This window comes from Phocoena sinus, chromosome 9, assembly GCF_008692025.1.
Source record: "Phocoena sinus isolate mPhoSin1 chromosome 9, mPhoSin1.pri, whole genome shotgun sequence".
Classification (NCBI taxonomy): Eukaryota; Metazoa; Chordata; class Mammalia; order Artiodactyla; family Phocoenidae; genus Phocoena; species Phocoena sinus.
Genome location: NC_045771.1, coordinates 21,887,832 through 21,910,275, shown reverse-complemented (window position 1 = coordinate 21,910,275; position 22,444 = coordinate 21,887,832). Strand labels below are relative to the sequence as shown.

General features: G+C 49.0%; 1 long non-coding RNA gene across 2 annotated transcripts in view; it reads right to left on the bottom strand.

The window, feature by feature from the left end:
- The window catches only part of LOC116759285, a 207,125-nt gene that overhangs the window by 3,041 nt on the left and 181,640 nt on the right, over nucleotides 1-22,444 (bottom strand). For both annotated transcript variants that reach the window (XR_004351405.1, XR_004351406.1), the window contains 3 exons: nucleotides 17,594-17,723; nucleotides 4,594-7,931; nucleotides 823-4,079 (listed from right to left, as the gene is read on the bottom strand). This is a non-coding gene — a long non-coding RNA (uncharacterized LOC116759285). The remainder of the gene's footprint in view (nucleotides 1-822; nucleotides 4,080-4,593; nucleotides 7,932-17,593; nucleotides 17,724-22,444) is intronic.

Genomic DNA, 22,444 nt, shown 5'->3' with positions numbered 1-22,444 from the left:
GAGGTGGGGCAAGAAAGCCACCTAGGAGGCTGCTGAGGGTGCAGAGAAAGGGGTGGATTTTGAAGAAGTTAAGACAGAAGAGAGGCAAGGCTTGGAGAGTGTGGGTGAGGCCGGGGCAGGGGAGGCGGTCAGCTTTAACCACGGCGAGAGCTGGTTTTGGGCAATGAAAATGAGCACAGCTTTGGCATAATAATTGAAAGAGGTCTAGAACAGCAGGTTAAGCTATCTAGTACCCTCTGGAGGCAAGGTTCAAGTACAGCTGCGCCTGTTTTGAGTAAGGCGTCCTTGTGGAAGAAGGCTGCGGGGCAAGTGGCTGCTTGGTCCCGACTTGACCAGTTGAAGAGTCACGCAAATTATCTTCCAAATACCCGTGTGCGTGTGTGACTTATTGGGTGGCCAAGTCTGGTAAAGCTGTTTGAATGAACACGTGATCCTTTCTTTTAAAACTTAAAAGATTTTGTATGAAAAAACTAGAAATATGGAAACAAGGAGTTGTGAAAAATATCTGTGGCTGGAGCTCTAGGTGGGGCAAGTCATCACGTAGCAGGTCTATCTGGAAACAGGGGAGTAAGTAAGGTTACTCAGGGAAAACAGAGTAAGAAAGGAAAAGACAGAGTTCTGGGGAAATAATAACCACAGGACGGAAAAGGAAGCGAAATGGTCTCATTTGATTTGCGTGGCAGACAGAAAGTCCAAGCCCTAGCCCTGAGGTGAAAGGCCTTTCCCGGACAAATTATAAGCAGGAGTGGGGAGAGGCAGGGCGGGTGTGGGAAGGGTAGGAAGGTGGAGGCCTGAGCTTTGGGAAGCAGGACGAGCTGTCACCTGACGTCAGGCTGCGGAGCTGCTCCAGGCCGGAGGGAAAGCAGAAGGACAAAGGCCTGGACTTTGCCAAGGTGCCCCTTCCATGCAGCAGGATGGCACGTGGAGACAGCTGGTGGCGTGGCAGGATGACCTTCGGCTAAATCAGTACCTGGGGCAGAAAGAAGCGGCAGATGAGCCCTGGGAGGTGGGCGGCTGAGACAGCTCCCTCCCGCGCCTTTTTTTTTTTTGTGGTACGCGGGCCTCTCACTGTTGTGGACTTTCCCGTTGCGGAGCACAGGCTCCGGACACGCAGGCTCAGCGGCCATGGCTCACAGGCCCAGCTGCTCTGCAGCATGTGGGATCTTCCCGGAGCGGGACACGAACCCGTGTCCCCTGCATCGGCAGGCGGACTCTCAACCACTGTGCCACCAGGGAAGGCCCCTCCCGCGCCTTTTCACCCCACTGCTAGGACCTAGAAAACCCGGCGCTGTTTTTGGTCTAACAACTTCCTTTCCAGGGTAAGAAGGTAAAATTCAGGAAAGTAGTTCAAGTGTGACCTGGGGCCTTCTTCACCTTGCTTTCCAAACCGAATGGAAACGTTAACTTTGTCGTGTCCTGGACATAGAAACCTAGTCGTCCGTGCCATGTTCCCTCCCGCGCCTTGTCAGATTTAGCTTCCAGCCCACCTGAGCCTGGCGCTGCCCTGTAAGAAAAGGGCCTGGCGGACCACGGGATCCACTCTACTCCACGGAGGCAGGGGAGCGTTTGAAGGTGAGGTCTACAAGCTCGCAGTGGGATATACTCCCGCTCTACGCCTTTCAAGTGACCCGAGACATCACTTCACCCACTTTTTCCTAGGTATCCAGTATCAAAACAAATATCCCCACAAATTCTGTGGAATTCCTCTAAAATACAACCGTTAGCAATATGCTATTAACCATTTATTAGCATTAAAAACACACGTAATTCAGGGCAATGAAACTCAAAAACTGAAAGAAGAAAAACCACCTTGGTATTTGTTTTCTTGTTTCTTATTCACGGCCCCAAAGGTCACCAATACATTTTCTCCTCTTAATCGGTGGCACGGTGCTCTTCCCCAATCATTATAACCGATTTCAGATGGTGCTAGAAAATTATATTGACTCTGAACACCAAAAGAAATCAGTCATCCTCTAAGGGGTCATAGGAGGATGCGAGGGTTGGGAAGGGCCCAAAGATTAATAAATCCACCACACACTCAGCCTTTTAACCCATGCACGACGGAGTCTGTATTACAGGAAAAATACTACAGAAGGTTTATTGTACAAATGAGTGTGAAGTTCTAGCAGTGAGACGTCGCATAATTAACCTGTTGTTTGTAACACCACTGCTCACCGCTGGCGGCAGGGAGCTGGGGGCAGGGGTGACGGCGGGGAGGATGGATCAGCTGCAGCGGCAGCGCCAGGTGGGCTCCCCTCACCGGCTGGTCTTTGCTTTCAAAGTCTTCAGGGCTGGTCCCATTCGTTCCTTTTGCCGCTGGCAGCGCAGCTGGTCTCCCCCAAGAACACTGATTTCAAATGGTGCTAGACAATCACTATTTAAATCTAAACCACCATGTGAAACCAGCTTCCTGAAGAAGCTTTAGGATCTGTTCTTCCTTCAAAGTGAATAAATAAGACAACCTAGAAAGGAAAAGGTTGAAGCTCCGCTGTCAGGTATTTACTTTGTGGTCTAAATCGAGCTTTAGCAAATCTCTGTGCATGTGCTGCTCTCACCAAATCTGATGCGGGGCGGGGTGTGTGTGTGTGTGTGCGCGCGCGCGCGCGTGTGTGTGTGTGTGTGTGTGTGTGTGTGTGTGCGTGTGCCTGTGACTCTTTATTCTTGAGCTGCCCAGATCCGAGTGCCCAGGTGCAGGCTAAGTCAAAGTGCTACAACATACATGTAAACGGTACCAAGCAAGCAGGCGCTCTGGTACGCGTTCAAGAAAACGCTTCCCTAAACCTGGTGCCTTCGTTTGAAGATAATTTTGTTTGATTCAAAGGATGACTATGATTTGGGGGTCTAAGGAGGACAATGGCATAGCTCAGAGGTAAAGTAATATACTGATGCTAATGAGATCCTAATGTTTTTTCCAGAATGGAATTCCTTAGATTGCACCTATGAGTAAAGGATTTTTGTTGGCTTTACTTAAGATTCTGCTCCCCTCCACTCACTGCACTCCCTTCTCCTTAAATTATTTTTTGCTGCAGCTCTTTTCTCCTTCCCATCATGGTTCTTGATATCATTTTATTAGGAAGCCTACAGCCGTTCCCTTCAGGGTTCTAGGGATTCAAGAAGATACTTACTGTATCTGGGACACCTAACTAAAGAGATGTGCATTCTTTTTTTTTCAATGGTTATGAAAAATTCCACACATACATTAACTTTGAGTGACAATAAATGTATTCCTAAATCTCTTCCACCTAAATTCAATAACTGTTCATTTTTGCCACTTCTGCTTTAGTGATGTTATCTACATGTACAACATATGTATACTTTTTGCTGAATCATTTGAAAGTAAATCAGCAACCATCCTGACATTGTTTTCCTAACTTCTTGAGCAGGTCTAAAAAAATAAGGCCATTCTTCTATATCGTTACAATATCTTATTCATACCTAAGAAAATTAACAATTTCTTAGCATCATCTAACATGTAGCCTATATCCAATTTTTCCCACTTTCTCCAAAAAAATTTCTTTTGTGGCTTTGTTGGCTTTTTTCAACCCCAAATCCCGTTGAGGTTCACTCATTAAGACTCTTTGGTTTCTTTTAACCTAAAACATTTCCCCACCCTTTTTTGGTTTTATCATGATAGCGTCACCTTGTGAGAATGGTTCTACTCTTGGCTGTACCGTTCACTTATTCTGCTTTCTTTGCTTAAATAAATTAACAGAAACTTAGCTTTTCTCTTTAACTTTCCTCATACATCAAATGACTGTGGGAAGAACAGCCGATTACAATGTGCCTGTGGGTGAGGATTTCAGGGGGGTTCCGCAGGATGCTAATATAAGCCAGGAGGAACAGAGGCTTCAGCTCAGGTCTGATTCCCATTTTTTACCCCCGACAGGCTTGGCCACTTACCCCTCAATAGGAGATCCCAACGCAGACTCACCCTTCACAATGGAAAAGCATCACTGCACGCGCCTACCACTACTAGGCTAGTTTTTCCGTCTCTTTAAATAAGGAAATAGAACACTATGGGCTGCAGCAGCAATCATTGCTGGGTAGCAATCACGAACTTCATCCAAGTAGCTCACTAACTGCAAAGAAATGCACATATTTTGTCAAGTGACAGGCAGTTAAATATTTCAACTGAATAGTAAATTCAAGCATTTAAAATTTAAAAAGTGCCAAGAATCACTGGCACTCTCAAATAACTATTTCACGAATTTTGTGATTAATTTAGGGGTCCCCTGTATCCTTCTGGATATGCTATTGTAATTGATAATAACAATGACTGAAGTATGCAAGATGCAGCCAGATTGTTCTCATTAGTTAAAAAATTCAAAACCCAGAACTAAAAGGTCTGCTTACTTTTTACAAATGACTAGTTACAGCTTTTGTTTACTGCCACTTAGAAGTTTTTTTGTTTTTTTTGTTTGTTTCCCTGAAGAGTGAATTTCTTCCTTTTACTTATGACTGATAAGATCATACGTATCTTATACATCAAATATATGTCACACCCACGCATGCACATATATGCGTGCACACACACACACACACACACACACACACACACACATACATATATATACAACCATACCGTTCTGTTACCTGAGCAGAAACTAAGAGATATGGTAAGTTTTCTGTATTATCCTTTTAAGTATGTTTTTCAAAAAATTCAGAAGAACGAAGGTGGATATATTCTTTCCCATGTATGTCTCTTCACACGAGGAGGCATTTTCAGCAGACAAAGAGTAATTACTAGCACAGGGATCAGTCACGTAGTATACTTCTCTGAAGTCTGTAAGCCCTTGGGGGGAAACTGAGGTATTTAGTTGGTGACTGTGAAATGACTTAAACAAAATACAGTGAAGTAGAGATCTTGAGTTGGGCCTCTGTTTGTGTTTAATCGTCCAGCAAGAGGTCGGTTTCCTGCAAAGCGGTCTGCGTGAGCAGACTGGCTATCAAATTAACACAGAGAAAAAAAATCCCATTGTTCATTAGTAGGGAAGTGAAAAAGAAAAAAACAGTTGATAAATTAACAGGGGCTCGTTCATTCTCTTTCCAGGACGTACATAGGTAAACAGGATGACAGCACGTGGTATCTGCTTACTTTTTTTTTTTTTTTTTTTTTTTTTTGCGGTACGCGGGCCTCTCACTGTTGTGGCCTCTCCCGTTGCGGAGCACAGGCTCCGGATGCGCAGGCTCAGCGGCCACGGCTCACGGGCCCAGCCGCTCCGCGGCACGTGGGATCTTCCCAGACGGGGGCACGAACCCGCGTCCCCCGCATCGGCAGGCGTACTCTCAACCACTGCGCCACCAGGGAAGCCCTCTGCTTACTTTGTTGAGTCTTTCAGTGACAGTCAACTGCAAGGAAAGATCTTACTCAGTAAACATCAGCATGTTTCCACTCCTCCCCATCCTCCAACCTCCAACAATCAACCTGATTGTTCTGTATTTTCAGGGCAGGAGACGGCAGGGCCGAACTCCTGTAACTCAGGGTGTCTCTACTTTAACCATTGACAGTTTTAAGGTACTGCATCGTTTGAAAGGAATGTTATTTTTTAACAACTCTTTCTTACACACAGAACACACACTTAACATTGTTAAACTCTCCACCTCCACATTAAAGTGCTCACCTTTCAAGAACAAAATCCCTCCTTGGTGTCTCTCAGCATAGGGGCTACAAGAATGTGTTTCTATTTCAAAATCCCACCTGCGATTCCTTACTTCATGCTGTTCTGGAGCAAGCTGCCATTCTTTGTTTTTTTTTTTTCTTCCAGATCTGATAGGAAAGTTAGAGCCTGAAATGTCAATCAATAAGCCACACCGGTAACTCCTGTGTGGCAAAAGCGGAACAGTGGAAACACGTTGTCTTTCCTTGAAGTGAAATGCCAGTCTCTTCTTGCACGAGCAAACTGGATTAAGATAACGTCCCCCGGGGCGTGAGGATATTTCACAAGGAGACAGTATCTGACTATGACGCGTCTTTAAAGAAGGTAGCTTCAGAACGTTACAGACTTCAGGATACAAGAGTCCTAACCCAAATATCCAGGCCAGACTAAAGATGCAACTGTTATCGGTTGGAAGGTGCTGGATCGTACGGTGGGGAGTTAGCTCTCTGTTGACTTACGTGCCTTTAATGAATACTTTCTTACAGGAAGCAGATAAATAAGTAGCGCAGGATCTGGAGTTCTGGCTCCAAGCTGAAGTTCTGGCTGTGCTGTTGACTAGCTGTGGGATCTTGGGCAATCATTTAATTTTGCCGAGCCTCAGCACGCCGATCTAGAGAACGGAGATACAAATTCCTATCCTGCACTGGTTCTTAGAGGCATATGGAATTCCGTGTACGGGAACAACTGTAATTTTTAAAAAAGCACTACACACAAACATTGTTTTATTAGATGGATCAGGGCGCTGCAGTGCCGTTTCAGAGTGAAGGCCGACATGAACTGCGGAGCGGATGGGAAGGTACTCTGATAAATAATAACAGCTTCCATTTTTGGAAGACTTACTCTGTGCCAGACACTGTGCTACGTGCCTTCTATGCATTTTCTCATCACTCACAACCACCTACAAGGCTAGTGGCGTTACTTCCATTTTTCAGGTGAAGGAACAGAGACATAGCGAGGGTACAGCACTTGCTCTTGGTCACAAAGTTTAGGAATGGCAAGACCAGGATTCAGACTCCATTCCGCTTGATTCCAGGCCCAGGCTCTTACTCACCATTCTTTGCTGCTTGGTGCTTTATAGATACTGTAACGGCCAATCTTCACATGGCCATGTGGACCTCTGAACATAAACGGGCTCTGAGGTGCAGGGTTTCGTCCATAAGCACGTGAGCAAACCACTGAAACCAGCTTTGGTCTCGAACAGCAGAAGCGGCACCTAACAACCAAGAGGAAGGAGAAAACTTGGAAACCGGTAGGATTTGGCCCCAGACCCTCCGCCACATTCTGACTTGCGGCGTGACCATAAGCAAGTCACATCGTCTCTAAAGCCTGGTTCTCCTACTAGTCTTAAGCAAGCTCAAGCCTTTGTAAGTCCAGCAGCCCCCTCCCGCATGGGATCGTGGCAGTGCTAAAACACCGTCTCCAAATACAGCCCACCAGCTCGTCCTCCAAAGCTGCTCGTTTCTATGGGGCAGTTTGGTGGGATGGTCCAACGCAGACTTCTGGGGCTGGAACGTCAAGTTCTGGAATTCGCTCCCCGCACAAACTGGGGGAAGTTACTTGACTCTCTGTGCCTCGGTCTCCTCATCTGTGAAATCAGGGTAATAACAAGACCTACCACGTAAGGTTGTTGTGAGAATTAAGACAGAGAAGGAGAAGCGAGTGGAACTGGAAATAGCACATGTACACATTCAATAAATGACGGTTACAACGATAAAAATAAGATATCAGTTTTCCTTCAGCCTGTTATAAGCAGAGATGTGGCTAAGAGATCTGTCACGGCTCCCAAACGGAAGGGCTCCCGGATCCCGTGCCCACACCCTGAGCTGTACGGGGCACATTCCACAGTCGCTAACCACAGAGGAGTCTGATGAATACTAAACCCTGAAAAGATGCCCTCGGATCTACAAATGGCATCTCCAACTGAATTGACCCAAGTGAGTGGTTTTCATATTTTCTGCTTTCTCCTCTTCCCATTCTGAGACCTGAACATGGGATCCATACCCTTGATTTTGAGCAGAAGTTCGTGTTACAGACTTTTTCTGATAGTAAATTGGAAGTTGAGTGTTTTAGAGAAAAAAAACCGAGATCAAACACTGATGACCACCTAAAAAAAACTTACCGGGGGATCCTCCAGGAACAAAATAAAACAAAGCTCCCGTGAGACTGAGTTTTAAGCACAAGCCTCTACTTACATAGGGCGTCAAAAGAAATCTGTAGACAGATATTCTCCAGGCACAGAATTCCTCAGGGGGCATTTGTTCAGAAGACCAGCACCTGGAATTTAAAAGACAGTATATGAGCCCTTAGGAAACATCCCAGAGTTGACAGAGGAAACAAAGTCAGTTTTTTTTTCTCTCGTTACTCCACCAGTGTGATAAAGAGATGAATTTTTTAGAAGGAAAAAGGAGCACCTTCTCTTTCCTGCTTAAGACACACAGGCGGGGAAAGTTCCTGCCCAGCGAGCGGCACACACCTCCTCAAGCTGGAGTTCTCTCTGTGTGAAGCTGGTGTGGCTGTGTGCATTTCACAGCCCCTCAAAGTGTGTTCAGCTAAACGTCTTATGAAATAAAGCACTGTATGGACCCTATACCTCCAGTCACGGAGAAAGGCGTGAAAGCAGCCTGCACGCGAGGCTTCTATTTTCCAAACTGGTTTTGCAAGCTCCTGCTGCAGCAGCACAGACTCCAGAGGGCCAGCAGAGGGCAGCACGAGCCTGTACATTTGCCCTTTTCCTGCTTGGGAATCAGGCGGAGGACGATCTAGAAAAGGATCCGGGTGACTCTCTCCTATGTGGTCTAACTTTAAAGGTGGAAAGCACCTTTCGCCACATCACAGGAGCGGGAGCCCACGTCGTCGAGGTCTTCGTTCCTGAAAACTGGTTGTTCGAGGGGACGCTCGAGTCTTCCGCCCACGGGGCCTGCCCAGCTCCTGGGAGGGCTTCGGAGCAGCTCCAAAGAAGGTTTCTTAGGGAGGCCTGGCTCTCAAACGCTCACGTTTCTGCCAGCGAGAGGCTGAGTGACTCAGCAGTGCCATGCAGGAAAGTCTGTCCTGTCAAGTGACTGCCTATTGAAATGTCTAAGTTAATGATTACAACCCCTCGGAGGAGGAACTTAAACACCGCCAAGGCCAGAGGGCAGGCTTGCTCATCAGCGGACGCGTCAGACCTGGTTCACAGGTGTGACCTTTCAGCCGAGTGCTACTGAGCAGGACTGTGCTCAGGCGCTTTAAGATGCCGTCAAAACAGGGACGTACTATGTTAGGAAGATTCTTCAGAGCTGGGATTGAAATTCAAGAGGATCTTGACCAGTAAGAGAAACGGCTGAGAAAAGCAACAGGTATATTCAGTACTGTCTTACAACAGAAAAATCAATCTAAAAAAAATCAAGCAAGTGGAGAAGTACACACGGGAAGGAAGATCTATCAGGGTAAACACACACAATTCAAGCCGACGTGGAGTCACACACAATTCTGGAATATTTAAACAACGTTATAAAATGATAGCGTGTTTCCAAAATTGTCTGATCATAAAAATGAGGATAGGACCCAAGTCAGAGAGGAGCTCTTTCCCTTTTTGACAGTGGCTGAGATGTGCATCAGACTGTGGGAAATGCCCACATTTCTGGGAGCTTTTCAGTCTTTGGAAAAGTATTTGGAGTAGTTCACTTAAGCTGCTGGGAAGTCCTCCTTCAATGAACCTTTTCTTGTAAAAGCATGTGATAAAGCCTAATTCTGCACTACGCTTCTTCCATCCTTGCTGTCACTTCTCTGAGGAGCTTGGGACCTGTGCCTGCAGCCTCTTAAGGCTTAGATGCACGGACGTCATCTGCAGTTGGGGAGACCAGAGCACAAAAAGGTTTGGTCAGGAAAACTGTATGAGTTGGTGCTAAGGTTTCTTAGCTATGAGGATATAAGCTTGACAGAGGCATTTTCAGCTTCCCATAACTTCTCTGCCCTTCCCCCTTCCCAGGAGCACTGGAAGTCTGTGCCTTCTGCAGTTGCTCTCATCTAAGTATGGTGCTGAGGCTTGTACCGAGCCCATCACCAAAGGGGAGAGCGAGAGCCAGTGAGCACTCTTCACTGACGGGATTCCTGCTGCTTTCCTGGCAGGGGCTGTCAGGGGTCAACCTACACTCTCCACTGACAGCCCCCTGTCACAGAGCCCCCAAAGGTGGTCTTCTTAGGTGCTCAGCGGTCACCCTTTTGAACTTTTAAGGTGTTAGAAGCTGACCTCTGTCAATCCCTGCTTAGAATCAACGTGCCACTGAGCATCTTTCCCTTATCTCTGACTTTCCTCGTGAGCATTAGCTTATCTGAGGTTGGTACTTACGCACTGCCTTTTTACCCTAAAGTACTATTAAGCAATCCCCCATTTAATGGCCCATTTAACTGGGAACAGAGAGACGAGCAGTATAAGCTTTGAGATCAGAAAGACCAGGATTCAGATTTTCCCTCTGTCACTTGTTACACAGCTTGGACACACTGTTTAACCCTTTTGAGCTTTAGTTTCTTTATTTATAAAGTGAAAATAATAATGTTAATTCTCAGAGTTGTGAAAATATAACTAACTCAAATAAGACATACGGTAGGTACACAGACCTTCAATAAATGTCAACTAACCCCATCACCCCCAAGTTTCCCCATGAGGGGACTGGCTCATCTGACATTCTGGATAACAGTTCCTAAGGCATTATAATCCATATGTTAAAGCTGGTGTGAAAGACTGAAATAATATTGGCCATCAGTACACGGAACCTGTGGGGCTGGGGGCTTCTCTGGCGGGAAAGGGTAGCACATAAGCCAAGGGATGTTGCAGCAAGGAGTCGAGAGTCCAAGAAAAGAGAAGACAGATACAATCTGAAACTGGGGTGAGGATATTCTAACCATGTCCCGCCATCTATTCACGCATCACGAATTCACCGAGATGGGAACGTAGCAGGAGCTGAATGAGGCTCAGAGGACACGAGAGCAAGCAAGGCAGGTGAGTCCAGTGTAAGTAAACAAATAAACAGATAAGGACAGGATGGAACAAGGGCTCCACAGGACAACGGCTTGTATGGGGGCGAATTTAGGGCCACGTCCGTCCGAGGGAGGGGCTGGGACAGTCATGTCTTATCATTGAGGTTGATTAACAACAGCCGTGCTACAGAGCCACGAGTCACTTCTCAGTACTAATGATAAAGACAGGTGCTTCAAAATCAATCAGCAGGACCTCACTGATTGCCTCCTGAGAGCCCGGCACTGGGCCGGACACCAGAAAACCAGGTAAGGAGACGATGCCGATGCACTTGCACACGGCCTTACGATCTAACTGTGGAACGACGCCTAACACACGCAACAGGCAAGTTGCTGCAGGGTGCACGCAGAGGACAGCACAGCAGTCATTTAGGGCTGGGTGAGTGTGGGGCTGGCCGGGGGGGGGGGGGGGGGCGTTCGAAGCGGAAAGGGGCCTGAGATGGGCTCCACAGGTGTGACATGGGCAGGTGGAAGAACGGGGCGTTTCCGGGAGGGGATGCTAGCATTGTTAAACGTAGCAGGCAGGTGAAATCCCTGAGAACGGGGAAATGCCACCGCATTTGGGGCCTTTGGGAAATTAGACTGCCAGGGATTTGAGGCAACGCAGGACTGCAGTCGGGGTGTGTGTGTGTGTGTGTGAGCGTGAGCTCACGTATGTATTCCTCACGCGCGCACACTCACACAGTAGTGAAAGTTAACTGAGATCTGAGGTGGCAGGAGATGAGAAAACACATGAAATTTATGAAGAACAGAAGAAACAGATGTTTGCTGGATGGGAAGCACTACGCTGGAGACACAAAGTGAACAAGACAGGGCGCCAGTCCTCACGGCCTCAGCAGGCTAGCAGGCGTCCAGACAAGCAGGCAGTGGGTTAGGTTCTAGGACAGGGGAAACTCTAGGGGCTATGGGGCCCACAGGTGAGGCACCAGATTTTGGGGTCAGGATAATAAGCTTTCCCAGGGCCTCCTAGCTTCCTCCACGTCCGCAGAGGGGTGGGCAAGAATATACTGGGGTGGTCGGTTCCTCCTGGGTTCATCAGGATGCCTTGATGAGTAGGGTATACGGGTACCCCTGTCTGTGGGGAATGCAGGCATCTGGGGCGCTGGGTTACATCAGCGGGAGATGCAGCGCTTGCGCAGCTCAGATGCTGCCCTCGTGCGCAGGACGCTCGGGGAGGGGCAGCTCCACACTCTCCGCCCCAGTCCCTTCGTCTCTGGAGGCCCGAGGCGCCTTCGAGTCCCGTGAGAATACAAAAAACCTTAAGGAGAACCCCGTGCGGCTTTCTATTCCATTTCTCCAGCTTACCATGTAATTTTCTGCTAGGAAAACTTTACCCACGGCTTAAATTTGAAACATTTGCTGGATTATAATTTTTTAAGCCCATACAAATAAAGCCAGTATTTAAAAAATCCGAGGCAGACGTAAGTTAAACCACCGCCCAGGCCTTCCCTGGGGCCAGCTCTGTGTGCAGCACATGGAGGGATGGCCCAGTGCCCTGGAGCGCGATGCCCGGGAAAGCTGGCAGGGACACGGCCCAACGCTTCTTCCCGCCTCTTTTTAAAATAAATTGTCTACCTTAAGGATGAAGACAATATAGGTGATGGGGAGGAAAACGTTGTTATTCGTCCCATAAAATCATGCTCAGAAGCTAAACACAAGCTGACTGCCCTCCGCCCTGTCTCCCAGGGCTGGGAGGACGGAAGGTGTAACTTACTGTTACTGGCACTGCGGGGACAGCTCCTCCCACGAAAATATCTTGTCGGGCATGCTTCATTGATACTTCTGACATGTTTAGTTAACGAAAGCATCGCGCGGTTAACACAACAAAGCGAGCCGTAACAGCTGCCTCCGTGCCACCTGAAAGGACCCTGAGGCACTTGCCCCTTGCCCGCCCGGCCCCCCCCCCCCTCCCCCCACTACCGAGGCCTTGGGTGGGAAACTTCCTTTGACTGGGTTTTCCTCCTCAGATGAGTAACTCTATCCATCTCTTGGTTCAGGGTGTTGTCCTTATACAAAGACAGGTGACATCGTCCTCCTAGGGGATCAGGGAAGCTGCTGGCAGAGAGCTAGGGACCTGGCATGTCCTTCTCTGCAGCTCTTGTGGACACAGAAGTGGGTGGGGGGGTGTCGGAGGACATGGTGGCGCGTGGGCCCAGCAGGGGTCACTGGTTCACGCCGGGGCTCACGGGGAACCGAGTCCTTTCCCGTGGGCTTCTCGAGGCCCGGCCTGTAGTCCTTGGCCAAGCAGGAAGGGTGAGTCACTGCTCCTCCAGCGGCGCCCTTCACTCTATTCCCAGGAGACACGTGCAAGCTTCTAGAGCATCTTCTAAGCATGACATTCACTCAGTGCCCCGAGGAGCACAGTGTGCTCTCAGAACATCGCTCAATTCTGTCTCCTGTGGGAAGGAGTCGACGTTTGTTTTATTAAGAACTAGCGTGAAATAAGCTAATTCTCATCCAAAAAGAAGAAAAAGAGAGAGAGGGGTCTATCAAGTCTCCCATTTCGGCACATAGATAGAAATGCTATTATTCTTATTTCTGGAAGCCCAGGAGCTAATAAATTCACCAGGCTGACAAAGGAGGCTGGGCGGAAGCTGTCTACACAAGTAACTTATTTGTTTCATCCTGTACAGATGAGGTTCTCCTTTCTGACCTAAGCCATTTTCTAAGCATCGTCCAAGGGCAGCAGCTTCTCCCGCCAGGCTGGGGCAGGAGCTGTGTGGTCAGAGGAGGGCGGCCCGGCTCCCACTGGCCTCTGCTCCCCGCACCGTGACCTCCGGCCGACCACGGCCCCTGCTTCAGTCTCATCTCTGAAACAAGCAGCTGTCTGTGACAGTTTCCCCTGTGCTCTAAAATGATTCTAAGATGTGACATGAGGTGTGAGGCTGGTCTCCACTATGGCCTGCTCCTAAGGGGCTTCAGTCGTAAGCCCATGAGTGGAAAGTGGCCCTGCCAAGAGAGAGACATTGTGAATCACTCAAAACCATGAAGAACGTTGGTTGGCTCTGACTTCAGAAGGGCAGGATGAACAAATCCATGCCTGGCGGGCACCTCTGACTGGCTGTCTCTGCCTTTTTAACCCCTCAGGGCCCGAGTGCTTCTCAAGAGCCTTCTGACGCTCTGATGCTTCAACGCTGTCAGGCTGGTACCCTTTGCCGGCTTCCGTACAGGCGGGCGTGCCGAGTCCAGGGAGAGCGCTCATTCATCTTTCTGTATGGTCACTGGGATTGGCTTTTTTGCAACTTCTACTCCCAAAGCAGATTAGTTCTCCCTCCCAGCACAGGTCAAAAAACAAAGAATAGAGCTGCCCTCCTTTTAAAATCCTCTCTCCAAACTGCACGCCCAAATCCAGGGAGTCTAGAGATTCTCTCGACTGGAATGGATTCTAGAATCAACTGAACTCTAACTTCCAAATGCATTTCAATTTGGCCTTTATTGATCTGAGATCATAAAGGTTGTAGGAATCAGGATATGGCTCTGGTTGCTGGTAGAAGCTGCATTAATTCTTCCTGCCTTCGAGAAACTGGGAACACTTTGGACCGTCCATAGTTTTGTGTGGCTCATGGAAAGTAAACAAGATGATAACAGAAAAAACCCAACTTCCTGGTCACAGCTCACAGCATCTTTGGCAACTAAGTAGTGAGTTCCCCGGCCCTGCTGAAAACTGCCCCAGGGTGGTCAGAGCATGTGAAAAAACCCAGCGCTCAAGACCATTTGCCCAAGAAAATGACTGGGGTTTTTGCCTTCAGGGACACTTCAGCTGCAGAGAATAGCTGGGCACACGATGTGAGAAGTTTAAAAAAAAAAAATAAAGCTTTTTTTTTTTTTAAGTTAAAGAACTGCATACTCAAAAAGCAAGAGATGTGATGCTGTTTTCTCCGATTCTGAAAGCTCACAGTGGCCACAGCACAGTTAACCGCACAGAGCATTCGCATTCAGGCAACTGTCTGATTAACTGTCACCAGACTTGTTACGGCCTTATAGGAACTGAATAAGCTGGGAGTATGTCCTAAGAGCTATTCAGTTGTGAAAATGTAGAGAGCCTTCTGTTTTGTCTTCTGTAAAATCTAATCAGCTAAAATGACGACTTGGTGATCAGACTTGCGATTCTTTTGCTAATTGAAAAAGGCTTATTTTGCCAGGCAAGGAGAGACTTAACTTGTTTTTTTAGACTGAGGTCATCTCTACTCCACTGGTGTAGTAAACAAGCCAGACTTAAACAAAACAAAACAACAACAACAACAAAAAACCGTCCTTTCAAGAACAACACTACCTTTTTATCTTCTCTGGGATGAACTAAAAGCACCATAATTTTTTAAAAACAACAGCCATCAGAGTATCTGTGAATGATAAAGAAAAACTTAAAAAAACCCTAAACCTCATTTGCTCATTTCCGAGAACATTGACAGCTTAAGGTATCTCTTCATATCATTTTATTCCTTAAGCTCTCTTAATTTACAAGGTCTAACAGAATCTTAAACCATCATTTTAAAATCCTCTTCATTCCATTCTTAAAGATACCTGTAAATGGATAATTTGGGTACGTTCAAATAAAACCACCACGGCCCGTACGTATAACTGTGAAAAAAACTCCGTATTTTGCCAAAGATACCAGCTAGAAACTACCACTAGGACAGTTTCCTTTTTGGTCTTCAACTGCCTTTATTTCACTTTCCTATCAGCTCGGTGACATTCTAGATGCATAAAGCTTTCTCCGCAGCTCTGCGGTGCCCTGAGAGCCTTGCAGAGCCGGGTGAAGTGGAGGGCTCCCGGTTTGCCAGGGCACGGTTCCCAGGGCGGTGACTCAGCTCTGGAGGCCACCTGCTGCAGGGGTGCTGCCACTCTCCGGGTCATTGCCAGTCACGAGGGTAGAAGGACAGGACAGAGCTGAATGGACCCAAAGAGTCAACAGCTCAGAGCCAGGTCAAGGGCAGCGTCAGAAGGAAAACCTTTGTTTATAGAAAGTCCAGCCTTTCCAGGTGAGGCTCTGCGTAGCAAAGGGGCTTCACACCTGGAGGCTAAGCATCTTGGTCACCACCTGGGCCTCTGGCTGCGGTACAGAATGAAGGTGCAGGGCCACAGGGCGGCTCCCACTTTCAACACCACTTTGATCAAGTCACCATGGTTTTCAAAAGTGACAAAGGGCGTCCGCTGCCAGCAAGATAGCCCATTGCTTTTGAGGTCTTTCCTCCACCTAAGTCCAAACTTCCTCCAGGGCATTCTCTCGACTTCCTTTAGGTAAACCCTCTGCTCCAACTAAAATCGGCTGCCTCCACTGCCCCACTCTGCGGGGCTCCCTCCCTCTGGTCTGTTTTTCTGTTTTGAGAGGCCGGTTGGGTTGCCAGCAGCCACAGACACTGAGCTACTCCAGCTGGGATCCTTCTCATTCCTTGCCCGTTTTAGGTGTACAAAACCGCCAAGGTTCAGTTCAACATTCCCTTCTCGCTCTACGGAGCCTCCCTGGACCACTCGGGCATGTCACCCTCTCCTGCACTCACAGCACTTACGTCTTAACGGTGCAAAGCCAACCGATGTTTACTCAGTCCCTTCAATGTGCTAAGTCCTTTTAGTCAATGACAAACACTTAAGGGACACGTGCTCCACGTCAGACAGCATGTCAGGTGCTCCGAGTATGAAGGGAAAAGACACTGTCCCTGTGGCAGGAGTTTACATCCCTCGCAGGACAGAAGTACGCGAGCATCGCCGCCTAGCCCGTGAAAGGAGCTCTGCCTGCAGACTCAGCAGGCTTTACGGAGGAACTCTAGGCTGAATTTTAAAGGAAAAGGAAGGTTTTAACGGAGGGACAAGGTTGGACAAGGAAGGAAGGTGGGCGCTACAGAAGTAAGACGGCAAGTTCACTTTGGTATCTCTGCAGCTTTGGGCTGAAGGGTTGGGGGCACACGGGGCTGGGAGGTGGGCCGGGGCCTGGGCATGTGGGGCTTTGCACTGCCCGAGTACCTACATTGTATGAGGTGGATCAACAGGGTGTGAGAGAGGCAGACGGCAGGGCTGGCTGGGGTCAGGAGTGCTGAAGGGCTGAGGCACTTGGACATACATTATCTGGCTCAATCCCCACCACATTCTTGAGCTCCTTGCTTGGCAATTAATCACACACGGCCTTGTGACACGTTCACATCTGCTATCTCATTCCCTAACGTGGCCTGCATGCTCTGTCTTCTCCCCAGCTAGACGGTCAGCTCCTTGCAGGCACAGAACAATGCCTTCTCTCTGCTGGCCCACAGTGGCCAGCACAGTGCCTCACACCCACAGACGGTCAGAAACACATGCCATTTTTCTTTTCCTTCCCTGTTCTTTTTTTAAAAATCGAAGTACAGTTGATTTAACACAGGTCTTAATTGACACTTCAGGATGTGCTCTTGCCGCCTGTCAAATAAGTAATTAAGTCCATCAGCAAATAATTCTTGAGACCTAGACTCTGGACGGTACTTAGGGCACATATCAAAAAGGTGTGCAATACAGGCGGGTGGGTCCACAGAAGCATTCTGAGAGGAGCAGGAGGCCGGGCTGGAAGGAGGGCTTAGCTGGCCAGCTCCAGGTCGTGATGGACTTCTCTTCGCCCGCACTGACTGGCTGTGCCTTCACTCTTGGGCCTGGAGCTTAGCTTAGTTCTTTCCCGAGCTCCATCACGCCCAAGAGGAATCAGTCGGTGATCTGGGTCTTCGCCTGCTTTTATCCTGTCTGCCTTTATTCCGTCTATAGTGGTGAGCAACAGTGATATGCCAGACACTGTGACACAGAGAAAAAAAGTCTCCCCTTTCAGGTAGCTTATGTCTTGCGGGAGGGGAAGAAAAGCACTTGGTTATAACGCGGTGTGCTCACGTTTTCTCCCTCCCCGCCCCCCCTTATTACATTACATCACATTATCTAATGTAATCCAGAGGGCTCCCTGGAGGAGGTGATACCTGAGACGACTCCTAAGAATGCACAGGTGTCAGCAGATGAATGGATGAGGAAAAGAGAGGAACACGGGCAGAGACGCGGTCCAGGGCAGAGAAGCGGGCCTCAGGGATCTTCTGAGAGAGGCACTGGAACCTGGAAAAGGAGGAGCTATTAAAGGGCTTTGAGTAAGAGAAAGACAAGCAGATTTACATTTTAAAAAGATCAGTTGGGAGGCCAGTGGAAGAACTTATTGGAAAGTAGTGACCTTGGAGTCCAAAGAGGGCAAAGTACGGATTAGAAAGATAACAAAGCGGAATGGTTAAGCCCTGTATATGGAGTGACATGTGTAGAGAGAGAGTGACTGAGAAAAGTCTTTTAAAAAAGACCTTTAAAATGACTGCATTTCAGAGAGCCTCCAGCAACAGGTTACACACGCACTGCTGATGCTGGCCACAAGGGGGCAGCCTCACACAGCCATTCCAGGGCCAGACCCTCCAGGATGTAGGGAGAGAATTTCCAGGTTTTTTTGTGCAGAAAACTGGGAGCGCTTGGTTTTAACCACCAGAAGTGGCTAGCCTTTTCTAGGCCTTTTGGACTAACAATTTTGAGTGATGAAGAATATCTACCATTCTCAGCTTAGTTCCTTGTAAAGTCGATTTAAGACACTGTTATCTATTCAGGGTGGTTCTCTCCTTACCCAGAGATCTGACAAAACTTCAGGTTTGTGACTTACAGGCAATCAGCACAACTTCATCTGCCCTCGACCTGGCTTCCTCTTCCCGGACTGCTCACCTCTTCAGCTCCCCCCTTGGATTCACAGATGCCCCTCGCCAATCCCCAAGGGAGTCCTGGACTCTCCTACCCAGGCAGCCTTTAAAGATGTAATTCCTGGTGGAGGCTGGATGGAACCACCCAAACTTAAGAGAACGGGGTTCTCCACCACATAGGGCGAAGCCACCAAGTAAATTCTGGAAAGGAGACACAAGCTCTCTGAACTTGCCCCATAAACATAACTTTTCTCCCACTGAGAACCTCTGTAGAAAGCATGGAGTATCAGGTGGAGAGGTGTGAGCTGCATGAAAGCTGGTGGTCTTGTCTCTCACTGGGCTATCTGAAGGGTAGCCAGCCAAGCCCTCAGAGAAGTGTGTCGGGCGTTTGAAAATGTAGACTGAGAAGGAAAAGTTTTCACCAAGGAGAACCAGCTAGTAAAGAGCTTGGCCCCATGACCCAGTCTGACAATGATCCTTGAAACATGCTGCCGGGACCTTGACAGGCCCAGGGGCACCGTCCCCAGGTCAGCAACACTGCCCACCTGAGGCCCCGTGTCCCCCTGCACAGTTATCTGTGGGGGCTGCTGGAGCCTGTGCTCTGCGTGGGGCTGAGCCTTTCCTGGGGAGGCAAGGGCTGCTGTGTAAGCAGCCGGGGAGGAAGGCAGGCACAGAGAGGGCGCCCTCGGGCTTCCTGGGTTGTCACTTGCTCTGACTGGCTCTCGTGACCATGCAGGTCCATTTGCCTGAAGAGGTAGGAGAAAGTAACAGAGACTCCATCACTGGAACCAGCGTTTGTGATCCTTCCCAAGCAAGGCAAACCACCGTGCAGGCACTGCACACACTTTAACCCATTGAGGCCTCACAGCAGCCTGTGAGGTGGGTACTGCTGCCATTTGACAGACTAGGAAACTGAGGCACCAAGACATTAAGCAACGTTAACGTGCCCAGAGTCACACAGCCAGCAAGTGGCAGAAGTGGGTAGCAGACCCAGGTGGCCTGACTTCAGGGCCTGTAGGTTATATCCTGTCTCATCAACAGGGAGAGGGAGAGGCCCGGGAACCTCCCAGGGTCACTGGTGCTCACGGGCTGGCATGGATATTGGGGAGGGGGCGGGAATTGGATGGAAGAGACAGGGATCCGGCCTCCTAATCCCACCCAGTGCTTCCTCCACACAGTACGTGGTGCCTTCTATGCTCTTACTGGCATCACTCGCTCAGAGGGCCAGAGAGACGGACCAGCCCTCAATCAAAACAACGACCAGCCAAGCAGAAGTTTACCAAAGAGGCAAAAACCCTTGTATGGAAATTGACCTACACTTTTCTTACTACAGACAGAAGCCCTCCAGCTTGCAAAAGTGATTCTAGAGACAGCTGGTATATTCCAGACAGGTTCCCTTCCTTTTATCACTTTTCGCAAGTTGTACTTGGCTTATAACCTCACTGAAGTTTTCAACTGATTTACCATTGCTGGTGGTTTAAATCGGCTCACCCCAAATTTTAAGAACCTACGTGTAGAGGGGTCATGTCAGCATCAGAACTCCCACGCATGCCTGAATCACCTCAATGTAGGAAAAGAGAAAAAGAGTGAACTATGTCCCCAGGCCCCGATTTCCAGAGAAAACCACACCTCAGAGGGAAGGCACTGGTCCCTGGGTGGGACACAGAGCCCTCTGAGAGGCCCTCTAAGTAATGTCACAGACTCGAGCTGAATTGTGTGGGCTTCAAAGCTGCTTCATCAAATCGGCAGCCCACCAGGCCTCATCAATATTTGAAAGCATAATAGACAAGTGAAGTGAACCAGAGCAAGTGCGCCCGGCACTGAGCCTCCCGCTGGGAAGTATTGCGGTAGGGGAAGAACCCATGTCTCAGAGCAGCCCTGACGGACTAAAAATATCTTCTGCTTCTACTCTCATCCGTCTGGTCACTGTCCCAGACGCAAGCTCAGCACAGCCTGGTCCACAGAATCTATTACATCACCGTCTACCTGCACTTCGTAACTGGATAAAGAAGGCGGAATAGTCTCCTTTTTTTTTTTCTCATGGACTCGAGTACAAATTTACAGACCAGGATATAATGACATTCTATTCAAAAACAGGCGCCAAGGGTACCTGCTTCAGCCTGGCATCTCAGGAAAACTTTGGAAGTGGAGTCCTTTAAAGGAAATCACTTACTTTAACTCCAGACTGGCAATGATGACTCACCCCAGAGATCCAGCTAAATGCTGGCACAGGAATTCTTAATGACAGTGTCAAGCAAATAGCATCTTATATAAAGGGAAACTTCTGCGTAAAATGCCTGTGGACAAGCTGCTCTGACCTCCTGCATCCTCAAAGCTCTTCTGCTCTGTTGCATAACCCATGCCCTTGAGAACAATCAGCCCTTCCTGCCAGCAGCTTCTCCATGTCCACCTGCCCCTACAGGTAGTAAAAGACAAAAAAGGATGGTGAGCAGTGTTTACACAACATGTCCCGGCACTCTCTTCCTCCTGGCCTCACCCCACCCCCCGGCTTCGAAGTTCATTTCTTCTAAAATGGGGGAGAGGTGATTCGAAGAGCGAGGGTGCGCGGCCAAAGAGGAGGGACGCGTGGCCAGAGGCCTGCCCCGACCTCACGGGCAGCGCAGGGGACACACGGGACACGGGACTCAGGACTCGGGAGGGATTCGTCAAGCGGGAGGCCGCCAGGCTGCCCGCTGGGGAGGCCCAGACTGGAGGAGGTTTAACGTCAGAAGAGGGCCTCTCCCGCCCCGCCCGCTCCGTGGACCACCAGAACCTTGGGGGCCAAGAACGCAGGTTCCACTTGGCGGCCCTGACCGGGGTTTTTGTTTAAATCCTGCCGGCCTGGCTGTGTTCCCGCTCACAAGATTGGCACGTGTGACCCACGGTACAGCGGGCAGATCATCGGTTTAAAACCAGTTCCATTTAAAGTCACTGTATAGTCCCTGTGGGCATATTCTCACACTTTGGGGCACCTGGTATGACTTCTGGTTTCACTAAAATCTGCTTTTGCCGTATATCCTTATTTATTCCCCTCAACAAGTGACAGTATCAGGAGAGGAAAGTGGCAGGCAGCCTTCTGGGGACAAGAGCTCTCCTAAGAGCCTGGGTGCCTGGGCCGCGGACACTTCCGGGGATCATCGAGCATGTCCCTGAGACCTCTGGGATGGACACCTTCCAGAGCAGGGAGGGACCAAGCTGAAGGCCTCTGAGGGGCCGCACCTGCTTGCCCCTCCCTCACCTGGGCCACACCTGCCTTCTTCCTGATCCTCAAAGGCCAGACTCATTTCCCACTCCACAGTCTCTTTTTTTTTTTTTTTTTTTTTTTTTTTTTTTTTGCGGTACGCGGGCCTCTCACTGTTGTGGCCTCTCCCGTTGCGGAGCACAGGCTCCAGACGTGCAGGCTCAGCGGCCATGGCTCACGGGCCCAGCCACTCTGCGGCATGTGGGATCCTCCCGGACCGGGGCACGAACCCGTGTCCCCTGCATCGGCAGGTGGACTCTCAACCACTGCACCACCAGGGAAGCCCTCCAGAGCCTCTTAAACGTGCGGTTCTTGGTGCTTGGAACCTTCCCCCCAACTCCTCCGCCCACATACTCCTTCCCATCCTGCAGCTCTAACCTTGGAAGTCACCTCCTCACAGAACCACTTGAAAGGAAGGCCCTCTTTCATCAGAGAGCACCTCTCCCCTCGTCTCATGGAGCCTGAGTTTCAATAGACTGCTTTTCTGTGCATTTGCTCAAGTGCCATGGTAACAGAGATCACTGTCATCATCGTCTCAGCGCTGACCAGTGCCGGGCACACAGCCGCTGCTCAAGAAACCTTTGTTGACTCAATGAGCAATGACGCCAGCCTGCCTTGACCTCCCTGAGTCACTCTGATCTGTGAAGGTCCTGTAGAAGGTACTTCTAACTGCATCGCCATTTCATCCTGACCTTGCCCACCCCCCCAGTTAAACCATAATAAAATGCTGGGATGGCTTCTTACTGTGGATAACCAGGTACAAAAGGAGACGTCCATAACTGACACTCCAAACCACCGCTGGAGAAATTTATGAACTTTGTCTAACGTTCTATCGTGGTGGCAAAATTAACTCCTGTGTGAAATTT